Raw genomic sequence first — 15,621 nt, forward strand, 5'->3', positions numbered from 1 at the left:
TACCCTTCCTATGAAAGGAGCCCAATGCAGCACGTAACAAGTGCTAAAACAATAAACCATCTCCAAAACTAAATAGAGACTTGCATTACCAATGTCTCACATTGAATATAATTGATCTGTAAAAAAAAAGACTCTGTGATCTGAAAAAAAGAGACGTTGCACGTACTTTTGTAACTAAAGAAAATCTTCCATGTTGTTCTAAAATAGTAGTGATGTTTATTGTACTTTGAATGTAATAAACCAGCCTTCATTTTCCAAATAAACCTCTGCAGGGATAGTTTTGCCAATGCTTATATTTTCTAAATCAGTCTGATAAATGTGGGTTGGAAATAATAGCACATTAGAAACCTTATCAGCATGTTATTCTTAATAGGTTGAATGTAATGTGCAGTTTATAACCAGCATGTTAGTCTACTGTATGCTATAAGCCTTGTGCATGTAAACTTACTTCCAATATCTGTTTAAAATTACAACACAAGTTTGAAATTTAAAAGCACAATTAATGAATATTTTTAAAGCACTGGCAACAGACTTGTTTGTGTTGAATAATAATAACAAACTAAAAAGACCCAAAGAGATTCAGAATAATACCATGACTAAACAGTGGTATAGTAATGTAAGAGAGGTTCTCAAAAGCAACAAGATATGCCCACAAAAGGACGTTCCTTTTATGTCATGATTGCTTAGCCTTGGGAAAGACCCCTGTCAAAAGCTTTTAGAAAGTCAAAGTACACAGCATCAAAGCTGCCGCTTTTATCCTCATGTTTATTGATGGCTGTATGTCATGGTTTTCCTTTTACAAAATTCCTGACTTATCAAGTTTATCCATGTATTTAACCCATTTTTTCCCCTCCATAGTAATTTTTTGCCAGCTCGTGAAGCACTAAAAGCAGCATCTCTGGCCTCTTGTCTTTAGAATTACTTCTAGGATTGTTTTAGCATGCAAGCATTTCTGATTATTATTATTACCATCAATTTATTGATCAGTTTCTGAACTGCCGTCTCAAGGCGATTCACACATGAGAGAATTAAAAACAGTGGAAAACACAAAAATGACAAATACATTTAAAACAAGGATAAAACCCTAACAAGTAGACATTTGTGGTAAAGACCGATTTATGCAGCTAGGAAAGCCAGGTGGGACAAAAATGTCTTCAATTTGTTTCTGGAAAGTGCAGATAGTGAGTGCCTGGCATAGCTTGACAGGAATGCTATTCCATGGAACAGAGGCAGCCACACTAAAAGCCCTGCTCTGAGTTACTGTGGAGTTGGCCTCTGAGATCTTTGGAACTGACAGGAAACTCCCCACAGACTACAGAGCTCTATTGGGTGTATAAGAGATAAGGCAGTGTCTCAATAAACATGGTCCTGTACTACAGATTGTCTTATATGTTAGTACCAACAGCTGGAACTTACTAGAGAACAAGAATTGTTCAAAAGATCCCATGCATGTATAAATGTTATCTGTTATCTTAGCCAATTTGTACCAAGTACCGGTAATATTCTCAATGTCCTTCAGTTTTGTTACCAGTATAGGAGTTACATTAAAGTAGCATTTATGATACTCTGCAATTGCCTTATCATCTTCAACAGTTATTATACAATGGCCATACAAAATCTCTGGTAGTCCAGCTATGTTTTCTAATAGATTTTGGGGAAACTCCTGTTTCCCACAATGAAGGAAGTTCAATATGAGACTTGGGTGCAGATTTGCATTTGGACTTCTTGTCATTTTATAACTGCTATCAAATTATTTTGGTTTAGAGCCTCCCAGTTCCAAGGAGTCTATACGGCTAACTAAAATATTTTTAATAATCTCAATTTGCTGAAACAAATTACTATTATTACTTGTGATTAAAAATGATGACTACCTTGGATTATCGCAAAAAAGGAAGTGTTAAGGGTATGGAGAAGACTAGGAAATCATAGATAAAATCTAATCATACCTCCACCTTGATTACTGTGTTCAATCACAGTAATTTATATAGGTGTTAATATTAAGCAGAACAAGGAAACAAGTTGGGAAGTGGATTCTGGGAACAGGGAACAGGGGCAAGGCATTGGAGGGTTCCATGTACCTCCTAAGTTAGCCCTTCCTTTTAGTTGTAGATGCTTTCCCATCCCCAGTGCTGAAGTAAGATTTCACCACCAGTGCAGTCACTTTCTGTTTGTGGAATAGGAGGCTGCCATTTCATCCTTCACATGAAAAAAATCTCAGATCAGTCCTGTCTGTCACACACAGGACTCGGGGGTCATCTTAGCAGTAATTGTTAATGAAGCTTTATAGAAGCATTTCCCCACCCTGACTATGCTGTAGTTTGCAGGGAGTGTAATGGAGGGAAATCAGGCTGTGCTGTTATTGTGAGACTAGACCCTGTGTTTGTCTGGCTTTTAGATTGAGGACTTAGCTAGACTGGTAAAGAAAAAGTGATTTTTATGTGCTGTATGTGCGATATAACATTGTGCCACCAGATGGCAATGTGAAGTCCTGTTTTTCTCTACTTGTTTTCCCTGTTTAAATTTACAACGCTTTAAACTGAAACGCTTCTTGGATGTGTTTAGAGCTAGCCTATGTGATCTAATTCATATTTGAATCTGTACTAACAAACAGTATCAACTTAAAAAAAAAATCAGAGAATGTGGCACAGCTGCTTCTTAAAGTATAATGGCAAATATTTTTTAGTGGCAGATTGTTTTAATCTTTGGAACTTGCTCTCCCCCCCCCCCAAGCAAATGGGAGAAGGAGAGTGTTTGAGTACTGTTGAGGTTAATGACATTTGTAGAAGAGGTGGCGCACAATGATTGTTAAGGGTACTAACTACAAGCAGAGCTTTGCCGTGGTGTAAGCCAGTGTTATGAAGAAGGTTCAGTTGCAATATCGATCCACAGAGATGATGTGGCTGTACAAGTGCTGAAGGAAGATCATCCTTTCAGCTGTGTCTTATACAAAAGTTCTGAGAGACAAAATCCAATAAAACGGGAAAGTAGCTCCTGAAAAAGCTGAAGGAAAAGGTTAAGTAGAAGACAATGGCTTTTGCCAGGCCTGTCTTTCACAGACAGTTTTAATAATTGATAATTAATTACATTAATGTTTTGGAACCTCCTTGGATATTTTTACTTGAGGTTCCAAGTATTTAATTGAATTTCTGTAGGGAGAGTGTTAATCATTCACTTAAGCCATATATTTATATTAGCCAGTGAAAGAACGAAGTCAAAGGGCTAATCTATTGAGTGAGCAAAGCATTGCTTTTCTGCTGGAGGCCATGCAGAGACTGCAAGTCTCTGAGGAGCCCTTATCCTGGAGACAGCTTGCTTTCAGTGCACTCCAGAGACCTTTGGAGCCAAGGATGTGAGTGACAGCTGTTCTTTTTGGATCAGCATAGAAGAGATGATGCTATTGCGATCCTCTTTTATCAAAGTGTTTTATCTAATGCATTAAATATCACAGTAAGCAGGATGGATTTTTGGCATAACACAGTCAAATTAAAATAACTTCAGAAGGAAATGTTTTAATTTTCTGAGTTTTGTTTGTCTTTCTGTATGTCTGTGTTGGTAATGGTGCGGTCATGATAAGCCATCTAATATACAAACCTTTGAGCTGAAGATATTTTCCCCACCATCAATTTGTTTTGATTTTTGTGTGAATCCACCTGACATTTTACACAGAATTCAAAACTGCCATTTGGAGATCTGGAGATAGTAAGAAGATTGAATTTTTTAGCAATTGTTTAACTTTTAAATTGCTGTTAATTTAGAATCTGAGTGACTCTGCATAACTGTCCCAAGGGCAAAAAAGGTCTGTCTAAAATTCTTTAAAACAATTTGGGTACAGGAAATACTTAATAATTTTTATTTGTATCCCGCCCTCTCCTGCCGAAGCTGGGCTCAGAACAGCTGACATCATAAAAATAATACAATATACATAAAAACAAGCAATCAAATGATTAAAATGCACCCTAAAATTAATTCAAATAAATTGAAATTAAGATTAGACTGGACAAATGGCAATCCTCAGATTAAAATTGAAAGCAGTTAATACTCGCCAGGGCCAACTCTTTCCACTGATATTACAATGGTACCTCTGGTTAAGTACTTAATTCGTTCCAGAGGTCCATACTTAACCTGAAACTGTTCTTAACCTGAAGCACCACTTTAGCTAATGGGGCCTCATGCTGCTGCCGTGCCGCCGGAGCACAATTTCTCTTCTCATCCTGAAGCAAAGTTCTTAACCTGAAGCACTATTTCTGGGTTAGCGGAGTCTGTAACCTGAAGCGTATGTAACCTGAAGCATATGTAACCTGAGGTACCACTGTATAAGGACCTGTGAGCAGGCTGGGAAACCTCCTTTGTGTTTGTTCTTATACAAAGATAAAATGAGTCAGGCTGAACCCTGGCCAAAGGCCTGGTGGAGCAGCTCCATCTTGCAGGCCCTGCGAAAAGATGTTAAATTTCGCAGGTCCCCTGTCTCTTGTGAGAGAGCATTCCACCAGGCCGGGGCCATGACCAAAAAGGCGCTGACCCTGGCTAAAATCAATTACTTCTGGTGCTAATATATCTGGAAATAGATATCAGCAGTACGAAAATTTTTATATTTCAACACACCTCGTGTGATAGTGTGTTTACTAAACTGAGTTTTTCTGTGTTACAAATACAAAAGCCCACTATAATAAATGCAGATTATAGAATTCTGCAAGCTTTCCATTTTCCTCTAGGGGAAAAATACACCCAGCAAAACCACTCAAGCTGCAATTCTAAAAGAGCTTAGTTGAAAGTGAATCCAATGGAAGCCAACTGGAGTTTCTTCCAAGCAACATGACTATGATGGTGCGATATATCAGATAATTTCCATATACAGTGGTACCTCAGGTTAAGAACTTAATTCGTTCTGGAGGTCTGTTCTTAACCTGAAACTGTTCTTAACCTGAAGCACCACTTTAGCTAATGGGGCCTCCTGCTGCCGCTGCGCCACCGCTGCACAATTTCCCGCTGCACAATTTCTGTTCTCATCCTGAAGCAAAGTTCTTAACCCGAGGTATTATTTCTGGGTTAGCTGAAAGCGCATGTAACCCAAGGTACCACTGTATTTCTTATTCACATTTTATTTTTAATTTCATTTAGATAAGTAATTTTAATTTTTCCCCATTCCTATATTATTATTACATTTCACAAATAAAAGCTAATGCTAGTGAAGTTGCTAAGTAATGCCCCTATGCATACATGTATTTGAAATTGTACATGCAATTATCAGTACAGTAATGATTATATGTGGTTTGCATGCTTTTACCTAACATGGAAGTGTTATTTGTGTTGGGCTAGGGTTATTTAAATTGGATCTCATTAGGCAGCAGTTCTGGGGGAGAATTATGTCAGGATTCTTCCAAATAAGTGTGTATAGGAATGCTGACTTACATTATCAAAGTGTTCTTTAGTGCAATATATTTCATTTGTAAACATTTTAAGGGGGAAACTAGATGGTCCATGAAATGCATGACTGCATATAATTTTTCATGTTTGAGAACAAAGTACATGGGGTTTAACTCTTTCCACCTCCCATGGTCCCAACAAAATTGCACCTTAGTCTGCCAAAGCTGACATTCTACCCAGGAGGTAAGTTGCCACTGGTGCCAATAGTAGCTCCTTTTTCAGCAAGCCAGCCCTATCATTAGCCACAGTGAAACAGCTGCCTAATCTTGGGTTTCATGAAAGGGCAGCAAATTGTTAGTTGCTTTTATAATTTTTGTATTTTTACTAGCAGAAAATAAATAATGTGGGGAATTTTTTCACTTTCAGAAAAAAACAAAGTGTTTGTTTGTTTGTACATTAAATTTATTGGTTGCTTTTTTTACCAAAATAACTAAGCAACTTGGAGTATAAAACAAGGAAAGAAAGAAACAGATACATTAAAACTGAAAATAAACTTAAAGGTAATTCTGTTTTGTTTTTCTTTAAAGCTTGATTAAAACAGGTTAGAAATCCCTCCCTCTGAGCTTCTTCATTTGCAAAGTGATCATGTTACATGTGAAAACAAATATTTTGCTATATTATCAGCAGTGGTACTGTAGGAATCACTGAACAGCCAAAAAATAAATTAAAAATTTCAGCATATAATACTGACACTGTGTATCACCACCAATCTCATCTACTTGTGACCCTCCCAACCAAAGCTCTGCATGAAGAGATAAGGTTTTCAACTGGCACCTAAAACTAAACAAAGACAGTGCCAGATAGATATGTGCATGCAGCTAATGATATGTGACAATGTAAAATCAGGGTGAAATGGTCAATGGCTGAAATTTTTGTTACATTGGTTAGAGAGAAATCCCAGAAAATGTTTTTTTTTTCTGGAAGCACAATTCCTTATGGATAATACATTTCTTAGATAAACACAAATTGTTCCGCAACAGATTACTTAATATTGCAGCTTCAAAGGACAATCATAGTAAAATCCCTAAATTAACCCAATAAGGCCCCCCTTCATTCATTGGTCACATGAAGGGGACTCCATGTCATAACTAGAGAATCAGGCTGCATTGCAGTGCATAGGATTCTACTGTGTTGGCATCAAGGGGGCAGGGGCAAGGGCACAACACCATTTCCTGGTCATTGCATAAACTCGCCTGCACGTTATTAATATGCAGTGGCCACAGTTATATGGTTAGTTTCTAAATCTTACTATGATAGTCCTTTGAAGATGCTGTTCTAAGCATATATGGCCTTTTGAAATCAATGTGTTTAGAGAGTAAAAGGAGCCATTGATTATTGCCCCTGCATGGATCTGCTATCAATCGTTGGCATATGTCAGAGTCATCCAAAATTGGTTATGAATGCAACATAATAAGCACTGTATGTAGAGTTCAACTTTTTTATATAGCTGTCTGTCACAAAGTTCTGAAGTACATTTCTTTAAAGTCTCCCTGTCTCCTGAGGAAAGGGGGATAAGGCAGTGAGTCCCTGGACAGGATCTATGACTCATTATGTCAATCAAACCCTACTTCAGAGGGGAATAAAGAGATTTGTATCTCAAAGCTGTGCATAACGACTTCTCGGCTTTTCATTTCATATTTATGAGCGGTTTACTTTGAAGTGTTTATCAGGCAATACGCAGAAACATGAGAGAGCATTGCCTGAAACCATGTTCAAGTGTCTAATCTGTTAAATGCTTGCTGAGCAGGCTAGTTCATCAGTGCATGCAATGCAAAAAAGAAAAATATATAAACTTTCTGTTTTTGAGGTTCTGAAGCAGAATATTTCTATTAGCAATATAAAAAAGGATTATTAATGCCAGGCATTTTGAAATAATTGTACCATAGAAAACTTACAAAAGCAGTTAAATCCACATTCAAACAGAAGCTAGACGAAACTTAACAATGTAGATAAAAATTACCACAGTGTGTACTCCAACACAGAATATTTAAGTTTGCAGAGGCCACCAGGCTCTTACTAATTCTATGAAAATTAGGACATCAAATAGGAAGAAATCTCAGGCTCCTTTGAGAGACATTCCTGGCATCCTATGAAAAAAGAAACACTTCCACCCTTGGTCTTTCAAGGAGATAACTGTTCCAAAATGCTTCCCATAGAGCCTGCCCTAGCTGCATATTTTAGCTATTAAACAGAAAATGATCCTAACTGAGACATTCATAACACAAGGTGAGATTAGCAATGCTATCCTAAATATGCTTATTCTGAAACAAGTCCTACAGTGTTCGGTGGGGCTTGCCTCCAGTTAAATATGCATGGGATTGCAATGGATTACTAAGATTATTTTGCTTTCAAATTGGGCTTGTGATTGTACTATGATGGTGCAACTTAAATCATAAACTAGCAGTTCAGAACCATTCTATCTGTTTTCTAATATTTAAGTGTCTTCTCAGCAGCCCAAGTCTCATTTAATCATATGGACAGGCTAATCCATGAACTGTTAGAAGAAGGAATACCAGAGTTTAAAATTAAATAGTCCCACTGACACTCAAATAAATACAGACGCTCAAATAAGTACAAATTATTTGTCATCATAAACAGAAGGATTCTGAAATGTATGAGAGTCTTTGTAATCATCATGTTTTGAATCATGGATATTTAATTGTGTTGTCTCCTGTGTGGGATTCTGAAACCCAAACTGTATGATACACAATAACTTTGATCTTGCCATTAATAGATTTAATGCCATTAGGGTTCCAGCTAGGTCACTGATAGTTTATAGGGATGGAGGAAATACTGAATAGACATTCACATGCAAGGGATTTGATTAGAAGGGATTTGAAATGGTTTCTGTCCCAGATCACAGTCCAAAAATGTATCCATTAGATTCTGAGTCTCAAGTTCCCCACATAGAATTATTTCAGTAATTTGGAGTAATCAATGATTTATGGTAGGGACATTCATTAGTAATCATGAGAACAACTCACAAATAATTGTATCTCAAAATAAGTTCCATTCCCACATGCACACACACACACACTGACATCTTTTCCAAATTAACTGCTACCCCCACCCCATCCAGTAGATGAGGTAGCAAATTATATATTGTAACATTTCCTCCTTTGTGAGGAAAGGCGACCACATTTTGGGCTTTTAAGTTTAGGGAAGAAATGGGATAAAGGAAGACAATGTGATAGAGGTTTATAAACTTATGTATGGCGTGGAGAAAGTGAAAGAGAAGTTTCCAAATCGAATTTACTTCCACAAGATATAACAATGGCCATCAATTTGAATGGCTTTGAAAGAGGATTAGACAAATTCATGGAGGATAAGGCTATCAGTGATGAGTAGTCACAATGATAAAGGCTATGTTCTACCTCCACCGTCAGATGCAGTATACCTCTTAATACCAGTTGCTGGAAATCACAAGCAGGGATAATGCTGCTTAAAGGCTTCCAGGGATCTGATTGGCAACTGTGAGAACGGTATACAGTGGTAGATCGGGTAAAGAACTTAATTCGTTCTGGAGGTCCATTCTTAACCTGAAACTGTTCTTAACCTGAAGCACCACTTTAGCTAATGGGGTCTCCCGCTGCCACCACGCCACCGCCGCACAATTTCTGTTCTCCTCCTGAAGCAAAGTTCTTAACCCGAGGTACTATTTCTGGGTTAGCAGAATCTGTAACCTGAAGCGTTTGTAACCCAAGGTACCACTGTATATTTCTGGGTACCAGATACTGGGGAGAAACAACAGAAGAAGGCTTTCACTTCATGAACTGTTTGTAAGCTACAAGAGGCATCTAGCTGATATCTATTGGTAATAGCATGCTGCTCCAGCAACTCATTTTTATTATTTTATGTGCATATTGACTAGTGGATTAGAGTAAGGAAGTGTATAAGCTTAGTACATAAATGCAGAGAATCACATTCAGCTCCCTTTACAAACAATATGGAAGTTGGTAATCATCTAGTAATGCTGACCTGCATCAGCATTTGTTTACTTGTGACAATAGCACATTGTACTGTGCAGATTTTGTTTAAGGAAAGGGTCAGTATACTTGCCTGTGCTCCTGTCTGTATATTAAATTTACTGATGCCAGTCATTGGCAGATAAGGCAAACAAATAAATGAATCTTATGTTAAAACAGATACACCATCTGTAGGAATGAATGTTCGAGCTCATGGTTAATTGGCTGAGTTGGTGCCAAGTGCTCCATTTTATATCACTACAATAGAAATTGACCATGAAAGCAAGGAATTATTTCACAAGGTCTAAATAACAGTGGGGGGGATAAAATATAGCACACCACATTAAAAAGTGTTCCTGATTCAAAAACAGAAGTGAACAGTATAGCAGGGTAATGTGCTGTTCAATTCTGCTTATTTTGATATAATAGTATATGATTGAGACTCTGATATCTGTGCTTATTTTATTCATAGTTATAGTCATCAGATCCCATTAATGCTCCATTCCCACTGATTTTGGAATAAGCTTTGTGAAACAATGGTCTGGCATTTTTAATCTGCTAAACCAGAGGCTTTTCTCTGTTCTCTCTCTCTGCTCTTCGCCTTCTTCTTTACATAAAAAGGCATATGTCCATTATTGTTATTGTTATTGTTATTGTTATTGTTATTGTTATTGTTATTAAACTACTGGGTTTTATGAAATATTTTTCCAGAACCTTTGAGTGAGCAATAACATGTGTTTTTTATTTTAGAAATGCGTAAGTTCACACCAGTCAAATACATATAAATATTTGCTATATAGTGATGTCAGACTCTTGTATCTTGCTCTGTAGGAGCTGTCACCAAGTTGGTGCCCTCCAGACATTATTGGACTGTAAGTCCCATCAGCCCTCAGCTAGCTGTGCTGGTTGGAGGTTGATGGAAATAGCAGTCTATTAACATCTGGAGGGCACCAAGTTGGGAAAGGCTGCTCTACAGGATTGGGTCTGTTTTCTAAAACCAGCACTAAGAGTTTCCACCCACCCACACTTCACTTTTATTACTCCCATAACCCTTTTTCTCATAACAAAGCATGCTTTTAAACTTGGTTAGCTTTTCTCTTTGTTTATGCGTGAGTCTGCTAAAATAAATAAGCCATGACTACATGGGTGCATGGAACCTCTTTCCACATACTTTGTGAGCTTTGTTAAATTTCTATGTGGGTGTTTTGCTGTGATGTCCCTGCCTTCTTAACACAATTTGTATAGTACAGAGAGTCCTTCTAAGCAAAGATCTAACAGCTATTAAAGGAAGAGAACTCTTTACCTGTAACTGGGGTCATGCTAATCTATAGAATTTTTTTTTCCGTTTTTGAACTGGCAAGTTATAAAGCAGAGTGTAAACAAGTTGTTTGATGTAACTGCATTCTACATTTCCAGCTCTGAAGACTGAAAATCACATAGACAGAAACCTTTACTTCATTCTGTTGGTTCAGTGCAGTGGTCTGTTTTGTACTAATTCAACAAGCCTTGTCAAATCAGATTGTCTTAATGAATGCTCCCATTGAATTATTTCCTGTCACCTTTGCCAGTAATTGTTATAAAAAACAATTTTGGGAAATTGCTATGTATGAATTGCCCTAATATGTGCAATGTTTAATTGAAAAGTGATTTAGAGGGATAAAATAGGAAAGACAATCTAACCTCCACTACTAATAATTAATCATCCTTGTTGAGTATTTATGTATGATTGGTTCTTCAAACCAGCTTGAGGCAGTGTGTAAACTGGGTCACCCCTTTTTATTTTGTGGTATTCCTGTGAGACAGGTTACCCAATGAACTTTGAGTAAGTTGCATGATTTCGTATGGATTTAAATCCTGGTCTTCATAGTCCAAATCCAGCATAAATGTGCAAATAGTTCTTGGAGCCTTGGGGCACTTCAGATTATTGCGTATGTATGTTTGTTTTTAAATGACCCAATGTGACCCATTAATTACCAGTCAGCCACATGGAAACCATCTTCCCATGAATAATTCCCTCATGGCAGGGTGGGTGAGGATTGACTGCCTGAGTGTTAACCACAGAACTGGCATCTAATCAGAATGGGTACTGTTTACCCATTATCAGCAGTCACTCCGCACTCAGGAATTCAAATTATTTAAACATTACCCCAACCACAAGGGACCTGCTTCCACACCTAGTGTTAATTTTAAAGGGCTCTAGTGCCAATCACAAAATGATTTGCCAGAAGGCCATTTCAAAAACAGCTGGGATATGGGACTAGCTGTTCAAAGAAAACAAATTAAAACCATTTCAGTAGACTAGTGGAAACCCCTTCCATGAATGTAAGCTGATATTTGAATCTCATCCATCGTCTCTGAGAAGGCCAAGCCTCATGCAGTGGGAAATATTTTCATTCATTGTTCCTATCCCACCCACTGCCTTGTCTTTATTATTTGCATATCCTGTTCCTTTCTTGTTAATATAACATTCCATCTGGTTTGTCTTTTCTTTGAATTTTTGGCCCTGCCAAAAGGCTTCTGGTAAAATAGATATAGTTTTTGCATTTATGAACCACCCTGGACCCTATGATAAGCATCTGGACCCTATGATAAGCTGTACATTGCCGAACAAGGCAATCTAAAAAGTGTTGTCCAAGTGTATAATGTTTTATTGTATAACTTATGAATAAAGCAATTTGTAAGTTTGAAGAAATAGTCTACTTTTGCACAAGTACTACAGATATTATATGCATAATTTAATTTTTTTTTGAAAATTAAAATTAGCATTGGACATTTTATGCTTCTTGATGTAAGCCACCTTGATCTTTCTGGGCACGTTACTCATTATTACATTGAACACTGGTATAGAAGAACTATTGGTTTAGGTCAAATGGCAGTGTTGCAGTTCTGATGCATAAAGGTAAAGGTAAAGGTACCCCTGCCCGTACGGGCCAGTCTTGACAGACTCTAGGGTTGTGCGCTCATCTCACTCTAGAGGCCGGGAGCCAGCACTGTCCGCAGACACTTCCGGGTCACATGGCCAGTGTGACGAAGCTGCTCCGACGAACTGGCACCAGAGCAGCACACGGAACGCCGTTTACCTTCCCGCTAGAAAGCGGTACCTATTTATCTACTTGCACTTAATTGTGCTTTCAAACTGCTAGGTGGGCAGGAGCTGGGACCGAACGACGGGAGCTCACCCCGCCACGGGGATTCGAACCGCCGATCATGCGATTGGCAAGTCCTAGGCACTGAGGTTTTACCCACAGCGCCACCCGCATCCCTGTTCTGATGCATATTTCAGTTTATTAGAATAGTTAGCTTCTTATCTCAGGAGCCATGTGCATTTTGCCAGGCATTTAATTTTCAAAAAGCCGAATTGCCTGAAAAAGCAAGTTCTTTATTTCTTTGTCCCATTCATTATAGTTCCAGTGATGACATACAAAATAACAAGAGGAGTCATTAAGTTCATTTCAGGCATCAAGTGTTACACTATTTTACGTCAAAACCAAATGCTAATTAGAGTGTAAACATCTGGGCATTTAGAGGATATTAAATTCTACAGCTTATCATTAAAATATATTACTGCATTTATAAAACAGCTTATTTAATGTATCAGAATTTGATTATGTTCATGTTTGCTTTTGTTGCCAACCAAGAAGAATACATTTTAGATGTTTTGATATTCTCTGCTCATTTCAGGATCACTTAATAGTAGACTTCTTTCTTCATTGTAGCTTCATTATCCCCTTCAATTTTTAATAAATAAGCCACTTTTACAGATACATTTTACATGGATATTGGTGAGCAAGTTGTTATGATTTTGCTTTGCTTGCTGAGTTTATAATTTTCAAATTCTTCATGTACAGTACTCTCATTTTCCATTGTTTACTTTAAAAGATTAATGCATTTGTGTGTGCGTGCATGAACACTTATTTCGAAATATAAATATGTGAATAAAAACCTGTTGATTTTGTGCTTGTACTGTATCCACATTTCCTATTTAAGTTTCATAGCATAAATATTTTTTTAAAAGATAAACCAAATATGTAGATAGAAACATGCATGCATACACAAAATGCGTAAAGCCTACAAGTTGCCATCGCCGGGAGTCTTGGCTTCGTGGCAGGTTCTTAAATGGCCAGGCGGGCCGGATTTAGAACCCTGGTGGACCTGATCTGGCCCAGGAGCCGTAGCTTGCCGATCCCTGGTGTAAAGAACTGTTCTGGTTGCAAGCTTCCATGGTGTAGGAGCATGAACCTTTTTCTCCTTAAGAATCACCATATCTGCCAAGAATAATGTCTTTCCATAATAGCAAGGTAACTCCCATATGAACTTAAAGAGACTGGATACAACTTGCACATGTACACAAGGTGGTAGTTTTTCTGGATTGAGTAGCAGGAAGGGAGGATACATTTCCTCAAGGACATATCTTAAAAATTATACCTTTGAGTTATACAGTGTGTTAAGTATCCCGTCCATATGTATCTGCAAAACGAGAAACCCAACATCTTATCTGATTGGTCAATAGCTTTCCCCTCACTTTGTCTTTGCCAACTAGGACGTGGCATAAAATGGACAGGATTTTTTTTAATGTCTTCATTTTTGCCTGGAGAAGTTTTACCTGTTCATATCCAGAACAGAACACATACCATTGTCATATTGAAGTATGCTACAGTTTGTTTGTGAATTACTGAAACTAACTTTAGTATTCATACTGAGTGTGAATTATTATTTTCAGGCAACCACCTTTCTTTATCTTTAATCAGAGCCGTGGAGCTATTTTGCTGTCTCACCCACATACTTAACTGCTCATTCATGCTCCAAACTTTTAAAGAGACGTAGGAGGAAGGTATGGAGCAGAGAGCTTACTAGCAGTATTTTACATATCCTGGGGTTAATTTCTGCAGGTCTTAAGCAACTTGTGGTTTAGGAGCAAGGGGTGGGATACACTAGGATTGCAGCCTAAGTCTACTGTTGAAATCAACAGAACTTGAAAGCACTTCATTTGAGCTGAAACTTACTCATGGTATCTTCATTTATAGACATCAAGAATAGCAGTCTCCTCCCATCAGCATACAGGTTGATCGGTAAATAAAGGCATAGGCATATCACTTACATGCTTTTATAGATATATCTATATATCTTTTTAAAATAAAAACTAAGAAAACAAATACATGTGCATTATGTATAACATGTACAATTCTGCAAAAATGAGTTGCGACTGAATACCACTAAATTTACTGAAAATCAATAAAATATTAATGCTAAAAGATCAAGCAAGCTTCATTTACGGTTCTTGGGGTACTTCCAACTATTCTAGGTATACAATTATAGAGTTATAGAGCAGCCATCGCTCACCTTCAGATGTTTTGGACTTCAACTGGGGGCTGCTGGGGCTGGAGCTCAAAATATCTGGAGGACACCAGGTAAAGACTGTTGAAAAGTAAGCCAATGCTTATAAGTTGTCCCAACTATAATACATTTTCCAGGTTTCCCTTCTCCATTTTAGGAAACTGATAAAAGTTGCTAGATGTGGGCAGTGATCCAGAGAACCATAAGACTATGTACATGAGCTCAATCAGAGTTTCGACTTGTTTTTTCTTAATAAGCTACCCTTGCCAAAGGCCACAGCGTGAACAATGTTTGCTTCTAAGAGAACTTTATGATATAGTATGCAATTTGTGATTTAGCTTAGGCATACACTGCACTGCCTCATTTTACTTGTGTAGGCTTAAGGAACTCTTTAGGTCATACCCATTGAATATGTTGGGCACAATATCATAGCATAGAAACACTTGTTTTGGTTTCTTGAAAATTTAAATGAAGAATCATTTAATGTAATGCTAAGTCTCATGAACAACATTTGGCTAACATACTGAGTTTCAAACACTGATCATTATCAAAATAAATAATAATAATTTCCATTCTGTGCCTTCAAACCTTATTTGCAGTGCTTTTCTGCACACTCCATGGAGAACAGTGTTTCAAAGATGAGCAATATCATTTCTCCTCTCCTCTCCCCAAGCACCCCCAATGCCCCCATCAGTCCTAGGGGGGTCAAGGGAAACCCCAAAACAGAGGGCAGGAGGAGAAGAGCTAATATTCTGTCAGACAAGTAGAAATGATTTTAATGATGGAAAGTTTGTGTTAGCATGAAAAAGAATTCTTCTCTCTGTATTGGCAGACCTAAGAATATAGAAATAAAAGTTTTAACAGAGTCAGTGTTATGGTTTAAGTGTTATTTTAATAA

General features: G+C 37.6%; 1 protein-coding gene across 13 annotated transcripts in view; it reads left to right on the plus strand.

Annotated features, from left to right (window-relative positions):
• The window catches only part of TENM2 (teneurin transmembrane protein 2), a 712,099-nt gene that overhangs the window by 114,260 nt on the left and 582,218 nt on the right, over positions 1-15,621 (plus strand). The window lies entirely within an intron of this gene.

Source organism: Podarcis gaigeae (genome assembly GCF_964106915.1).
Source record: "Podarcis gaigeae genome assembly, chromosome: 2".
Lineage (NCBI taxonomy): Eukaryota > Metazoa > Chordata > Lepidosauria > Squamata > Lacertidae > Podarcis > Podarcis gaigeae.